Source organism: Cannabis sativa, chromosome 2 (genome assembly GCF_029168945.1).
Source record: "Cannabis sativa cultivar Pink pepper isolate KNU-18-1 chromosome 2, ASM2916894v1, whole genome shotgun sequence".
NCBI lineage: Eukaryota > Viridiplantae > Streptophyta > Magnoliopsida > Rosales > Cannabaceae > Cannabis > Cannabis sativa.
This window is the reverse complement of record NC_083602.1, coordinates 45,368-62,429: the sequence shown is the minus strand read 5'-3', so window position 1 is coordinate 62,429 and position 17,062 is coordinate 45,368.

The following is a 17,062-nucleotide window of genomic DNA, read 5'->3' as shown; positions in this document are numbered from 1 at the left end:
ATCTCGGAATTTTTTTTGCCACTAGTCACAACGAATTTGTACTACTAAGACATGAATATGAAGATTGTTTTTGGGTTAAAATTTGTTGAAATGGGCCCCTAATTGAAAATATTCTTCTTTTTAGGAGAAATTTTAACAAGTTTTTTCATTACTCTTGCACTCGTTAATATTGTGTTAAAATCTCAACCTACACATCTCCAAAAATCATGAAATTTCACGGGGGCCAAGCCAAGACCGTTGTGCATCACTTTTCTCTTGGACACGTTGAGAGAAAAATTAGTTTTCTTGCACTAACGATCATTTTAATCGAAATAGTGAAAATCTCACATTTCTGATAGTGGTACCCCTTTGTGAAATGTGGCCCGGACCAATCTCGGAATTTCTTTCGCCACTAGTCACAACGAATTTGTACTACTAAGACATGAATATGAAGATTTGTTTTGGGTTAAAATTTGTTGAAATGGGCCCCTAATTGAAAATATTCTTTTTTTAGGAGAAATTTTAACAAGTTTTTTCATTACTCTTACTTTCGTTAGTTATGTGTTAAAATCTCAACCTACACATCTCCAAAAATCATGAAATTTCACGGGGGCCAAGCCAAGACCGTTGTGCATCACTTTTCTCTTGGACACGTTGAGAGAAAAATTAGTTTTCTTGCACTAACGATCATTTTAATCGAAATAGTGAAAATCTCACATTTCTGATAGTGGTACCCCTTTGTGAAATGTGGCCCGGACCAATCTCGGAATTTTTTTTGCCACTAGTCACAACGAATTTGTACTACTAAGACATGAATATGAAGATTGTTTTTGGGTTAAAATTTGTTGAAATGAGCCCCTAATTGAAAATATTCTTCTTTTTAGGAGAAATTTTAACAAGTTTTTTCATTACTCTTACACTCGTTAATATTGTGTTAAAATCTCAACCTACACATCTCCAAAAATCATGAAATTTCACGGGGGCCAAGCCAAGACCGTTGTGCATCACTTTTCTCTTGGAGACGTTGAGAGAAAAATTAGTTTTCTTGCACTAACGATCATTTTAATCGAAATAGTGAAAATCTCACATTTCTAATAGTGGTACCCCTTTGTGAAATGTGGCCCGGACCAATCTCGAAATATTTTTTGCCACTAGTCACAACGAATTTGTACTACTAAGACATGAATATGAAGATTTGTTTTGGGTTAAAATTTGTTGAAATGGGCCCCTAATTGAAAATATTCTTCTTTTTAGGAGAAATTTTAACAAGTTTTTTCATTACTCTTACACTCGTTAATATTGTGTTAAAATCTCAACCTACACATCTCAAAAAATCATGAAATTTCACGGGGGCCAAGCCAAGACCGTTGTGCATCACTTTTCTCTTGGACACGTTGAGAGAAAAATTAGTTTTCTTGCACTAACGATCATTTTAATCGAAATAGTGAAAATCTCACATTTCTGATAGTGGTACCCCTTTGTGAAATGTGGCCCGGACCAATCTCGGAATTTTTTTTGCCACTAGTCACAACGAATTTGTACTACTAAGACATGAATATGAAGATTGGTTTTGGGTTAAAATTTGTTGAAATGGCCCCGTATTTCAAAATATTCTTCTTTTCAGGGGAAATTTTAACAAGTTTTTTCATTACTCCTACACTCGTTATTTATGTGTTAAAATCTCAACCTACACATCTCCAAAAATCATGAAATTTCACGGGGGCCAAGCCAAGACCGTTGTGCATCACTTTTCTCTTCGACACGTTGAGAGAAAAATTAGTTTTCTTGCACTAACGATCACTTTAATTGAAATAGTGAAAATCTCACATTTCTGATAGTGGTACCCCTTTGTGAAATGTGGCCCGGACCAATCTCGGAATTTTATTTGCCACTAGTCACAACGAATTTGTACTACTAAGACATGAATATGAAGATTTGTTTTGGGTTAAAATTTGTTGAAATGGCCCCCTAATTGAAAATATTCTTCTTTTCAGGGGAAATTTTAACAAGTTTTTTCATTACTCCTACACTCGTTAGTTATTTATTAAAATCTCAACCTACACATCTCCAAAAATCATGAAATTTCACGGGGGCCTAGCCAAGACCGTTGTGCATCACTTTTCTCTTGGACACGTTGAGAGAAAAATTAGTTTTCTTGAACTAACGATCACTTTAATCGAAATAGTGAAAATCTCACATTTCTAATAGTGGTACCCCTTTGTGAAATGTGGCCCGGACCAATCTCCGAATTTTTTTCGCCACTAGTCACAACGAATTTGTACTACTAAGACATGAATATGAAGATTGGTTTTGGGTTAAAATTTGTTGAAATGGGCCCCTAATTGAAAATATTCTTCTTTTTAGGAGAAATTTTAACAAGTTTTTTCATTACTCTTGCACTCGTTAATATTGTGTTAAAATCTCAACCTACACATCTCCAAAAATCATGAAATTTCACGGGGGCCAAGCCAAGACCGTTGTGAATCACTTTTCTCTTGGACACGTTGAGAGAAAAATTAGTTTTCTTGCACTAACGATCATTTTAATCGAAATAGTGAAAATCTCACATTTCTGATAGTGCCCTTTGTGAATTGTGGCTCGGACCAATCTCGGAATTTTTTTTGCCACTAGTCACAACAAATTTGTACTACTAAGACATGAATATGAAGATTGTTTTTGGGTTAAAATTTGTTGAAATGGGCCCCTAAATGAAAATATTCTTCTTGCTAGGAGAAATTTTAACAAGTTTTTTCATTACTCTTACACTCGTTATCTATTTGTTAAAATCTCAACCTACACATCTCCAAAACTCATGAAATTTCTCGGGGGCCAAGCCAAGACAATTGTGTATCACTTTTCTCTTGGACACGTTGAGAGAAAAATTAGTTTTCTTGCAGTAACGATCATTTTAATCGAAATAGTGGAAATCTCACATTTCTGATAGTGGTACCCCGTTGTGAAATGTGGCCCGGACCAATCTCGGAATTTCTTTCACCACTAGTCACAACGAATTTGTACTACTAAGACATGAATATGAAGATTGTTTTTGGGTTAAAATTTGTTGAAATGACCCCCTAATTGAAAATATTCTTCTTTTCAGGGGAAATTTTAACAAGTTTTTTCATTACTCCTACACTCGTTAGTTATTTATTAAAATCTCAACCTACACATCTCCAAAAATCATGAAATTTCACGGGGGCTAAGCCAAGACCGTTGTGAATAACTTTTCTCTTGGACACGTTGAGAGAAAAATTAGTTTTCTTGCACCAACGATCATTTTAATCGAAATAGTGAAAATCTCACATTTCTGATAGTGGTACCCCTTTGTGAAATGTGGCCCGGACCAATCTCGGAATTTTTTTCGCAAGTAGTCACAACGAATTTGTACTACTAAGACATGAATATGAAGATTGTTTTTGGGTTAAAATTTGTTGAAATGAGCCCCTAATTGAAAATATTCTTCTTTTTAGGAGAAATTTTAACAAGTTTTTTCATTACTCTTACACTCGTTAATATTGTGTTAAAATCTCAACCTACACATCTCCAAAAATCATGAAATTTCACGGGGGCCAAGCCAAGACCGTTGTGCATCACTTTTCTCTTGGAGACGTTGAGAGAAAAATTAGTTTTCTTGCACTAACGATCATTTTAATCGAAATAGTGAAAATCTCACATTTCTAATAGTGGTACCCCTTTGTGAAATGTGGCCCGGACCAATCTCGGAATTTTTTTTGCCACTAGTCACAACAAATTTGTACTACTAAGACATGAATATGAAGATTGTTTTTGGGTTAAAATTTGTTCAAATGGGCCCCTAATTGAAAATATTCTTCTTTTTAGGAGAAATTTTAACAAGTTTTTTCATTACTCTTGCACTCGTTAATATTGTGTTAAAATCTCAACCTACACATCTCCAAAAATCATGAAATTTCACGGGGGCCAAGCCAAGACCGTTGTGAATCACTTTTCTCTTGGACACGTTGAGAGAAAAATTAGTTTTCTTGCACTAACGATCATTTTAATCGAAATAGTGAAAATCTCACATTTCTGATAGTGGTACCCCTTTGTGAAATGTGGCCCGGACCAATCTCGGAATTTTTTTTGCCACTAGTCACAACGAATTTGTACTACTAAGACATGAATATGAAGATTGTTTTTGGGTTAAAATTTGTTGAAATGGGCCCCTAATTGAAAATATTCTTCTTTTTAGGAGAAATTTTAACAAGTTTTTTCATTACTCTTACACTCGTTAATATTGTGTTAAAATCTCAACCTACACATCTCCAAAACTCATGAAATTTCACGGGGGCCAAGCCAAGACCGTTGTGCATCACTTTTCTCTTGGACACGTTGAGAGAAAAATTAGTTTTCTTGCACTAACGATCATTTTAATCGAAATAGTGAAAATCTCACATTTCTGATAGTGGTACCCCTTTGTGAAATGTGGCCCGGACCAATCTCGGAATTTTTTTCGCCACTAGTCACAACGAATTTGTACTACTAAGACATGAATATGAAGATTGTTTTTGGGTTAAAATTTGTTGAAATGGGCCCCTAATTGAAAATATTCTTCTTTTTAGGAGAAATTTTAACAAGTTTTTTCATTACTCTTGCACTCGTTAATATTGTGTTAAAATCTCAACCTACACATCTCCAAAAATCATGAAATTTCACGGGGGCCAAGCCAAGACCGTTGTGCATCACTTTTCTCTTGGACACGTTGAGAGAAAAATTAGTTTTCTTGCACTAACGATCATTTTAATCGAAATAGTGAAAATCTCACATTTCTGATAGTGGTACCCCTTTGTGAAATGTGGCCCGGACCAATCTCGGAATATTTTTTGCCACTAGTCACAACGAATTCGTACTAGTAAGACGTGAATACGAAGATTAGTTTTGGGTTAAAATTTTTTGAAATGGCCCCCTAATTGAAAATATTCTTCTTTTTAGGAGAAATTTTAACAAGTTTTTTCATTACTCTTACACTCGTTAATATTGTGTTAAAATCTCAACCTACACATCTCCAAAAATCATGAAATTTCACGGGGGCCAAGCCAAGACCGTTGTGAATCACTTTTCTCTTGGACACGTTGAGAGAAAAATTAGTTTTCTTGCACTAACGATCATTTTAATCGAAATAGTGAAAATCTCACATTTCTGAGAGTGGTACACCTTTGTGAAATGTGGCCCGGACCAATCTCGGAATTTTTTTCGCCACTAGTCACAACGAATTTGTACTACTAAGACATGAATATGAAGATTGGTTTTGGGTTAAAATTTGTTGAAATGGCCCCCTATTTCAAAATATTCTTCTTTTCAGGGGAAATTTTAACAAGTTTTTTCATTACTCCTACACTCGTTAGTTATTTATTAAAATCTCAACCTACACATCTCCAAATATCATGAAATTTCCCGGGGCCAAGCCAAGACCGTTGTGCATCACTTTTCTCTTGGACACGTTGAGAGAAAAATTAGTTTTCTTGCACTAACGATCATTTTAATCGAAATAGTGAAAATCTCACATTTCTGATAGTGGTACCCCTTTGTGAAATGTGGCCCGGACCAATCTCGGAATTTTTTTCGCAACTAGTCACAACGAATTTGTACTACTAAGACATGAATATGAAGATTGTTTTTGGGTTAAAATTTGTTGAAATGAGCCCCTAATTGAAAATATTCTTCTTTTTAGGAGAAATTTTAACAAGTTTTTTCATTACTCTTACACTCGTTAATATTGTGTTAAAATCTCAACCTACACATCTCCAAAAATCATGAAATTTCACGGGGGCCAAGCCAAGACCGTTGTGCATCACTTTTCTCTTGGACACGTTGAGAGAAAAATTAGTTTTCTTGAACTAACGATCACTTTAATCGAAATAGTGAAAATCTCACATTTCTGATAGTGGTACCCCTTTGTGAAATGTGGCCCGGACCAATCTCGGAATTTTTTTCGCCACTAGTCACAACGAATTTGTACTACAAAGACATGAATATGAAGATTGGTTTTGGGTTAAAATTTGTTGAAATGGCCCCTAATTGAAAATATTCTTCTTTTTAGGAGAAATTTTAACAAGTTTTTTCATTACTCTTACTTTCGTTAGTTATGTGTTAAAATCTCAACCTACACATCTCCAAAAATCATGAAATTTCACGGGGGCCAAGCCAAGACCGTTGTGCATCACTTTTCTCTTCGACACGTTGAGAGAAAAATTAGTTTTCTTGCACTAACGATCACTTTAATCGAAATAGTGAAAATCTCACATTTCTGATAGTGGTACCCCTTTGTGAAATGTGGCCCGGACCAATCTCGGAATTTTTTTCGCCACTAGTCACAACGAATTTGTACTACTAAGACATGAATATGAAGATTGGTTTTGGGTTAAAATTTGTTGAAATGGGCCCCTAATTGAAAATATTCTTCTTTTTAGGAGAAATTTTAACAAGTTTTTTCATTATTCTTACACTCGTTAATATTGTGTTAAAATCTCAACCTACACATCTCCAAAAATCATGAAATTTAACGGGGGGCCAAGCCAAGACCGTTGTGCATCACTTTTCTCTTGGACACGTTGAGAGAAAAATTAGTTTTCTTGCACTAACGATGATTTTAATTGAAATAGTGAAAATCTCACATTTCTGATAGTGGTACCCCTCTGTGAAATGTGGCCCGGACCAATCTTGAAATATTTTTTGCCACTAGTCACAACGAATTTGTACTACTAAGACATGAATATGAAGATTTGTTTTGGGTTAAAATTTTTGGAAATGGACCCCTAATTTAAAATATTCTTCTTTTCAGGGGAAATTATAACAAGTTTTTTCCTTACTCTTACACACGTTAGTTTTCTGTTAAAATCTCACCCTACACATCTCAAAAAATTATGAAATTTCACGGGGACCAAGCCAAGACCGTTGTGCATCACTTTTCTCTTGGACATGTTGAGAGAAAAATTAGTTTTCTTGCACTAACGATCATTTTAATCGAAATAGTGAAAATCTCACATTTCTGATAGTGGTACCCCTTTGTGAAATGTGGCCCGGACCAATCTCGAAATATTTTTTGCCACTAGTCACAACGAATTTGCACTACTAAGACATGAATATGAAGATTGTTTTTGGGTTAAAATTTGTTGAAATGACCCCCTAATTGAAAATATTCTTCTTTTCAGGGGAAATTTTAACAAGTTTTTTCATTACTCCTACACTCGTTAGTTATTTATTAAAATCTAAACCTACACATCTCCAAAAATCATTAAATTTCACGGGGGTTAAGCCAAGACCGTTGTGAATAACGTTTCTCTTGGACACGTTGAGAGAAAAATTAGTTTTCTTGCACTAACGATCATTTTAATCGAAATAGTTAAAATCTCACATTTCTGATAGTGGTACCCCTTTGTGAAATGTGGCCCGGACCAATCTCGGAATCTTTTTCGCAACTAGTCACAACGAATTTGTACTACTAAGACATGAATATGAAGATTGTTTTTGGGTTAAAATTTGTTGAAATGAGCCCCTAATTGAAAATATTCTTCTTTTTAGGAGAAATTTTAACAAGTTTTTTCATTACTCTTACACACGTTAATATTGTGTTAAAATCTCAACCTACACATCTCCAAATATCATGAAATTTCCCGGGGGCCAAGCCAAGACCGTTGTGCATCACTTTTCTCTTGGAGACGTTGAGAGAAAAATTAGTTTTCTTGCACTAACGATCATTTTAATCGAAATAGTGAAAATCTCACATTTCTAATAGTGGTACCCCTTTGTGAAATGTGGCCCGGACAAATCTCGGAATTTTTTTTGCCACTAGTCACAACGAATTTGTACTACTAAGACATGAATATGAAGATTGTTTTTGGGTTAAAATTTTTTCAAATGGGCCCCTAATTGAAAATATTCTTCTTTTTAGGAGAAATTTTAACAAGTTTTTTCATTACTCTTGAACTCGTTAATATTGTGTTAAAATCTCAACCTACACATCTCCAAAAATCATGAAATTTCACAGGGGCCAAGCCAAGACCGCTGTGAATCACTTTTCTCTTGGACACGTTGAGAGAAAAATTAGTTTTCTTGCACTAACGATCATTTTAATCGAAATAGTGAAAATCTCACATTTCTGATAGTGGTACCCCTTTGTGAAATGTGTCCCGGACCAATCTCGGAATTTTTTTCACCACTAGTCACAACGAATTTGTACTACTAAGACATGAATATGAAGATTAGTTTTGGGTTAAAATTTGTTGAAATGGGCCCCTAATTGAAAATATTCTTCTTTTTAGGAGAAATTTTAACAAGTTTTTTCATTACTCTTACACTCGTTAATATTGTGTTAAAATCTCAACCTACACATCTCCAAAACTCATGAAATTTCTCGGGGGCCAAGCCAAAATGATTGTGCATCACTTTTCTCTTGGACACGTTGAGAGAAAAATTAGTTTTCTTGCACTAACGATCATTTTAATCGAAATAGTGGAAATCTCACGTTTCTGATAGTGGTACCCCTTTGTGAAATGTGGCCCGGACAAATCTCGGAATTTCTTTCGCCAATAGTCACAACGAATTTGTACTACTAAGACATGAATATGAAGATTGGTTTTGGGTTAAAATTTGTTGAAATGGCCCCCTAATTGAAAATATTCTTCTTTTCAGGGGAAAGTTTAACAAGTTTTTTCATTACTCCTACACTCGTTAGTTATTTATTAAAATCTCAACCTACACATCTCCAAAAATCATGAAATTTCACAGGGGCCAAGCCAAGACCGTTGTGAATCACTTTTCTCTTGGACACGTTGAGAGAAAAATTAGTTTTCTTGCAATAACGATCATTTGAATCATGTTAAAATCTCAACCTACACATCTCCAAAGATCATGAAATTTCACGGGCGCTTAGCCAACACCATTGTGCATCACTTTTCTCTTGGACACGTTGAGAGAAAATTTAGTTATCTTGCACTAACGATCGTTTTAATCGAAATAGTGAAAATCTCACATTTCTGATAGTGGTACCCCTTTGTGAAATGTGGCCCGGACCAATCTCGGAATTTTTTTTGCCACTAGTCACAATCAATTTGTACTACTAAGAAATGAATATGAAGAATGGTTTTCGGTTAAAATTTGTTGAAATGGCCCCCTAATTGATAATATTTTCTTTTTAGGAGAAATTTTAACAAGTTTTTTCATTACTCTTACACTCGTTAATATTGTGTTAAAATCTCAACCTACACATCTCCAAAGATCATGAAATTTTACGGGGGCCTAGCCAAGACCGTTGTGCATCACTTTTCTCTTGGACACGTTGAGAGAAAAATTAGTTTTCTTGCACTAACGATCGTTTTAATCGAAATAGTGAAAATCTCACATTTCTGATAGTGGTACCCCTTTGTGAAATGTGGCCCGGACCAATCTCGAAATATTTTTTGCCACTAGTCACAACGAATTTGTACTACTAAGACATGAATATGAAGATTTGTTTTGGGTTAAAATTTTTGGAAATGGACCCCTAATTTAAAATATTCTTCTTTTCAGGGGAAATTTTAACAAGTTTTTTCCTTACTCTTACACACGTTAGTTTTCTGTTAAAATCTCACCCTACACATCTCAAAAAATTATGAAATTTCACGGGGTCCAAGCCAAGACCGTTGTGCATCACTTTTCTCTTGGACATGTTGAGAGAAAAATTAGTTTTCTTGCACTAACGATCATTTTAATCGAAATAGTGAAAATCTCACATTTCTGATAGTGGTACCCCTTTGTGAAATGTGGCCCGGACCAATCTCGAAATATTTTTTTGCCACTAGTCACAACGAATTTGTACTACTAAGACATGAATATGAAGATTTGTTTTGGGTTAAAATTTGTTGAAATGTGCCCCTAATTTAAAATATTCTTCTTTTGAGGTGAAATTTTAACAAGTTTTTTCATTACTCTTACACACGTTAGTTTTTTGTTAAAATTTCAACCTACACATCTCCAAATATCATGAAATTTCACGGGGACCAAGCCAAGACCGTTGTGAATAACGTTTCTCTTGGACACGTTGAGAGAAAAATTAGTTTTCTTGCACTAACGATCATTTTAATCGAAATAGTTAAAATCTCACATTTCTGATAGTGGTACTCCTTTGTGAAATGTGGCCCGGACCAATCTCGGAATTTTTTTCGCAACTAGTCACAACGAATTTGTACTACTAAGACATGAATATGAAGATTGTTTTTGGGTTAAAATTTGTTGAAATGAGCCCCTAATTGAAAATATTCTTCTTTTTAGGAGAAATTTTAACAAGTTTTTTCATTACTCTTACACTCGTTAATATTGTGTTAAAATCTCAACCTACACATCTCCAAATATCATGAAATTTCACGGGGGCCAAGCCAAGACCGTTGTGCATCACTTTTCTCTTGGAGACGTTGAGAGAAAAATTAGTTTTCTTGCACTAACGATCATTTTAATCGAAATAGTGAAAATCTCACATTTCTGATAGTGGTACCCCTTTGTGAAATGTGGCCCGGACCAATCTCGGAATTTTTTTCGCCACTAGTCACAACGAATTTGTACTACTAAGACATGAATATGAAGATTGTTTTTGGGTTAAAATTTTTTCAAATGGGCCCCTAATTGAAAATATTCTTCTTTTTAGGAGAAATTTTAACAAGTTTTTTCATTACTCTTGAACTCGTTAATATTGTGTTAAAATCTCAACCTACACATCTCCAAAAATCATGAAATTTCACGGGGGCCAAGCCAAGACCGTTGTGAATCACTTTTCTCTTGGACACGTTGAGAGAAAAATTAGTTTTCTTGCACTAACGATCATTTTAATCGAAATAGTGAAAATCTCACATTTCTGATAGTGGTACCCCTTTGTGAAATGTGGCCCGGACCAATCTCGAAATTTTTTTTTGCCACTAGTCACAACGAATTTGTACTACTAAGACATGAATATGAAGATTAGTTTTGGGTTAAAATTTGTTGAAATGGGCCCCTAATTGAAAATATTCTTCTTGAAAGGAGAAATTTTAACAAGTTTTTTCATTACTCTTACACTCGTTAATATTGTGTTAAAATCTCAACCTACACATCTCCAAAAATCATGAAATTTCCCGGGGCCAAGCCAAAATGATTGTGCATCACTTTTCTCTTGGACACGTTGAGAGAAAAATTAGTTTTCTTGCACTAACGATCATTTTAATCGAAATAGTGGAAATCTCACGTTTCTGATAGTGGTACCCCTTTGTGAAATGTGGCCCGGACAAATCTCGGAATTTCTTTCGCCAATAGTCACAACGAATTTGTACTACTAAGACATGAATATGAAGATTGGTTTTGGGTTAAAATTTGTTGAAATGGCCCCCTAATTGAAAATATTCTTCTTTTCAGGGGAAAGTTTAACAAGTTTTTTCATTACTCCTACACTCGTTAGTTATTTATTAAAATCTCAACCTACACATCTCCAAAAATCATGAAATTTCACAGGGGCCAAGCCAAGACCGTTGTGAATCACTTTTCTCTTGGACACGTTGAGAGAAAAATTAGTTTTCTTGCAATAACGATCATTTGAATCATGTTAAAATCTCAACCTACACATCTCCAAAGATCATGAAATTTCACGGGCGCTTAGCCAACACCATTGTGCATCACTTTTCTCTTGGACACGTTGAGAGAAAATTTAGTTATCTTGCACTAACGATCGTTTTAATCGAAATAGTGAAAATCTCACATTTCTGATAGTGGTACCCCTTTGTGAAATGTGGCCCGGACCAATCTCGGAATTTTTTTTGCCACTAGTCACAATCAATTTGTACTACTAAGAAATGAATATGAAGAATGGTTTTGGGTTAAAATTTGTTGAAATGGCCCCCTAATTGATAATATTCTTCTTTTCAGGGGAAATTTTAACAAGTTTTTTCCTTACTCTTACACTCGTTAGTTATCTGTTAAAATCTCAACCTACACATCTCCAAAGATCATGAAATTTTACAGGGGCCTAGCCAAGACCGTTGTGCATCACTTTTCTCTTGGACACGTTGAGAGAAAAATTAGTTTTCTTGCACTAACGATCGTTTTAATCGAAATAGTGAAAATCTCACATTTCTGATAGTGGTACCCCTTTGTGAAATGTGGCCCGGACCAATCTCGAAATATTTTTTGCCACTAGTCACAACGAATTTGTACTACTAAGACATGAATATGAAGATTTGTTTTGGGTTAAAATTTTTGGAAATGGACCCCTAATTTAAAATATTCTTCTTTTCAGGGGAAATTTTAACAAGTTTTTTCCTTACTCTTACACACGTTAGTTTTCTGTTAAATCTCACCCTACACATCTCAAAAAATTATGAAATTTCACGGGGACCAAGCCAAGACCGTTGTGCATCACTTTTCTCTTGGACATGTTGAGAGAAAAATTAGTTTTCTTGCACTAACGATCATTTTAATCGAAATAGTGAAAATCTCACATTTCTGATAGTGGTACCCCTTTGTGAAATGTGGCCCGGACCAATCTCGAAATATTTTTTTGCCACTAGTCACAACGAATTTGTACTACTAAGACATGAATATGAAGATTTGTTTTGGGTTAAAATTTGTGGAAATGGACCCCTAATTTAAAATATTCTTCTTTTCAGGGGAAATTTTAACAAGTTTTTTCCTTACTCTTACACACGTTAGTTTTTTGTTAACATTTCACCTACACATCTCAAAAAATTATGAAATTTCACGGGGACCAAGCCAAGACCGTTGTGAATAACGTTTCTCTTGGACACGTTGAGAGAAAAATTAGTTTTCTTGCACTAACGATCATTTTAATCGAAATAGTTAAAATCTCACATTTCTGATAGTGGTACTCCTTTGTGAAATGTGGCCCGGACCAATCTCGGAATTTTTTTCGCAACTAGTCACAACGAATTTGTACTACTAAGACATGAATATGAAGATTGTTTTTGGGTTAAAATTTGTTGAAATGAGCCCCTAATTGAAAATATTCTTCTTTTTAGGAGAAATTTTAACAAGTTTTTTCATTACTCTTACACTCGTTAATATTGTGTTAAAATCTCAACCTACACATCTCCAAATATCATGAAATTTCACGGGGGCCAAGCCAAGACCGTTGTGCATCACTTTTCTGTTGGAGACGTTGAGAGAAAAATTAGTTTTCTTGCACTAACGATCATTTTAATCGAAATAGTGAAAATCTCACATTTCTAATAGTGGTACCCCTTTGTGAAATGTGGCCCGGACCAATCTCGGAATTTTTTTTGCCACTAGTCACAACGAATTTGTACTACTAAGACATGAATATGAAGATTGTTTTTGGGTTAAAATTTTTTCAAATGGGCCCCTAATTGAAAATATTCTTCTTTTTAGGAGAAATTTTAACAAGTTTTTTCATTACTCTTGAACTCGTTAATATTGTGTTAAAATCTCAACCTACACATCTCCAAAAATCATGAAATTTCACGGGGGCCAAGCCAAGACCGTTGTGAATCACTTTTCTCTGGACACGTTGAGAGAAAAATTAGATTTCTTGCACTAACGATCATTTTAATCGAAATAGTGAAAATCTCACATTTCTGATAGTGGTACCCCTTTGTGAAATGTGGCCCGGACCAATCTCGAAATTTTTTTTTGCCACTAGTCACAACGAATTTGTACTACTAAGACACGAATATGAAGATTATTTTTGGGTTAAAATTTGTTGAAATGGGCCCCTAATTTTAAATATTCTTCTTGTTAGGAGAAATTTTAACAAGTTTTTTCATTACTCTTACACCCGTTATCTATTTGTTAAAATCTCAACCTACACATCTCCAAAACTCATGAAATTTCTCGGGGGCCAAGCCAAAATGATTGTGCATCACTTTTCTCTTGGACACGTTGAGAGAAAAATTAGTTTTCTTGCACTAACGATCATTTTAATCGAAATAGTGGAAATCTCACGTTTCTGATAGTGGTACCCCTTTGTGAAATGTGGCCCGGACAAATCTCGGAATTTCTTTCGCCAATAGTCACAACGAATTTGTACTACTAAGACATGAATATGAAGATTGGTTTTGGGTTAAAATTTGTTGAAATGGCCCCCTAATTGAAAATATTCTTCTTTTCAGGGGAAAGTTTAACAAGTTTTTTCATTACTCCTACACTCGTTAGTTATTTATTAAAATCTCAACCTACACATCTCCAAAAATCATGAAATTTCACAGGGGCCAAGCCAAGACCGTTGTGAATCACTTTTCTCTTGGACACGTTGAGAGAAAAATTAGTTTTCTTGCAATAACGATCATTTGAATCATGTTAAAATCTTAACCTACACATCTCCAAAGATCATGAAATTTCACGGGCGCTTAGCCAACACCATTGTGCATCACTTTTCTCTTGGACACGTTGAGAGAAAATTTAGTTATCTTGCACTAACGATCGTTTTAATCGAAATAGTGAAAATCTCACATTTCTGATAGTGGTACCCCTTTGTGAAATGTGGCCCGGACCAATCTCGGAATTTTTTTTGCCACTAGTCACAATCAATTTGTACTACTAAGAAATGAATATGAAGAATGGTTTTGGGTTAAAATTTGTTGAAATGGCCCCCTAATTGATAATATTCTTCTTTTCAGGGGAAATTTTAACAAGTTTTTTCCTTACTCTTACACTCGTTAGTTATCTGTTAAAATCTCAACCTACAAATCTCCAAAGATCATGAAATTTTACAGGGGCCTAGCCAAGACCGTTGTGCATCACTTTTCTCTTGGACACGTTGAGAGAAAAATTAGTTTTCTTGCACTAACGATCGTTTTAATCGAAATAGTGAAAATCTCACATTTCTGATAGTGGTACCCCTTTGTGAAATGTGGCCCGGACCAATCTCGGAATTTTTTTTGCCACTAGTCACAATCAATTTGTACTACTAAGAAATGAATATGAAGAATGGTTTTGGGTTAAAATTTGTTGAAATGGCCCCCTAATTGAAAATATTCTTCTTTTCAGGGGAAATTTTAACAAGTTTTTAACTTACTCTTACACTCGTTAGTCATCTGTTAAAAGCTCAACCTACACATCTCCAAAGGTCATGAAATTTCACGAGCGCCTAGCCAAGACCGTTGTGCATCACTTTTCTCTTGGACACGTTGAGAGAAAAATTAGTTATCTTGCACTAACGATCATTTTAATCGAAATAGTGAAAATCTCACATTTCTGATAGTGGTACCCCTTTGTGAAATGTGGCCCGGACCAATCTCGGAAAATTTTTTGCCACTAGTCACAATCAATTTGTACTACTAAGAAATGAATATGAAGAATGGTTTTGGGTTAAAATTTGTTGAAATGGCCCCCTAATTGAAAATATTCTTCTTTTCAGGGGAAATTTTAACAAGTTTTTTCCTTACTCTTACACTCGTTAGTTATTTGTTAAAATCTCAACCTACACATCTCCAAAGATCATGAAATTTCACGGGGACCTAGCCAAGACCGTTGTGCATCACTTTTCTCTTGGACACGTTGAGAGAAAAATTAGTTTTATTGCACTAACGATCGTTTTAATCGAAATAGTGAAAATCTCACATTTCTGATAGTGGTACCCCTTTGTGAAATGTGGCCCGGACCAATCTCGGAATTTTTTTTGCCACTAGTCACAATCAATTTGTACTACTAAGAAATGAATATGAAGAATGGTTTTGGGTTAAAATTTGTTGAAATGGCCCCCTAATTGATAATATTCTTCTTTTCAGGGGAAATTTTAACAAGTTTTTTCCTTACTCTTACACTCGTTAGTTATGTGTTAAAATCTCAACCTACACATCTCCAAAGATCATGAAATTTCACGGGGGCCTAGCCAAGACCGTTGTGCATCACTTTTCTCTTGGACACGTTGAGAGAAAAATTAGTTTTCTTGCACTAACGATCGTTTTAATCGAAATAGTGAAAATCTCACATTTCTGATAGTGGTACCCCTTTGTGAAATGTGGCCCGGACCAATCTCGGAATTTTTTTTGCCACTAGTCACAATCAATTTGTACTACTAAGAAATGAATATGAAGAATGGTTTTGGGTTAAAATTTGTTGAAATGGCCCCCTAATTGAAAATATTCTTCTTTTTAGGGGAAATTTTAACAAGTTTTTAACTTACTCTTACACTCGTTAGTTATCTGTTAAAATCTCAACCTACACATCTCCAAAGGTCATGAAATTTCACGGGTGCCTAGCCAAGACCGTTGTGCATCACTTTTCTCTTGGACACGTTGAGAGAAAAATTACTTATCTTGCACTAACTATCATTTTAATCGAAATAGTGAAAATCTCACATTTCTGATAGTGGTACCCCTTTGTGAAATGTGGCCCGGACCAATCTCGAAATTTTTTTTGCCACTAGTCACAATAAATTTGTACTACTAAGAAATGAATATGAAGAATGGTTTTGGGTTAAAATTTGTTGAAATGGCCCCCTAATTGAAAATATTCTTCTTTTCAATTGAAATTTTTACAAGTTTTTTTCTTACTCTTACACTCGTTAATTATCTCTTAAAATCTCGACCTACACATCTCCAAAGATCATGAAATTTCACGGGGGCCTAGCCAAGACTGTTGTGCATCACTTTTCTCTTGGACACGTTGAGAGAAAAATTAGTTTTCTTGCACTAACGATCGTTTTAATCGAAATAGTGAAAATCTCACATTTCTGATAGTGGTACCCCTTTGTGAAATGTGGCCCGGACCAATCTCGGAATTTTTTTTGCCAATAGTCACAATCAATTTGTACTACTAAGAAATGAATATGAAGAATGGTTTTGGGTTAAAATTTGTTGAAATGGCCCCCTAATTGAAAATATTCTTCTTTTCAGGGGAAATTTTTACAAGTTTTTTTCTTACTCTTACACTCGTTAGTTATCTCTTAAAATATCGACCTACACATCTCCAAAGATCATGAAATTTCACGGGGGCCTAGCCAAGACCGTGTTGCATCACTTTTCTCTTGGACACGTTGAGAGAAAAATTAGTTTTCTTGCACTAACGATCGTTTTAATCGAAATAGTGAAAATCTCACATTTCTGATAGTGGTACCCCTTTGTGAAATGTGGCCCGGACCAATCTCGGA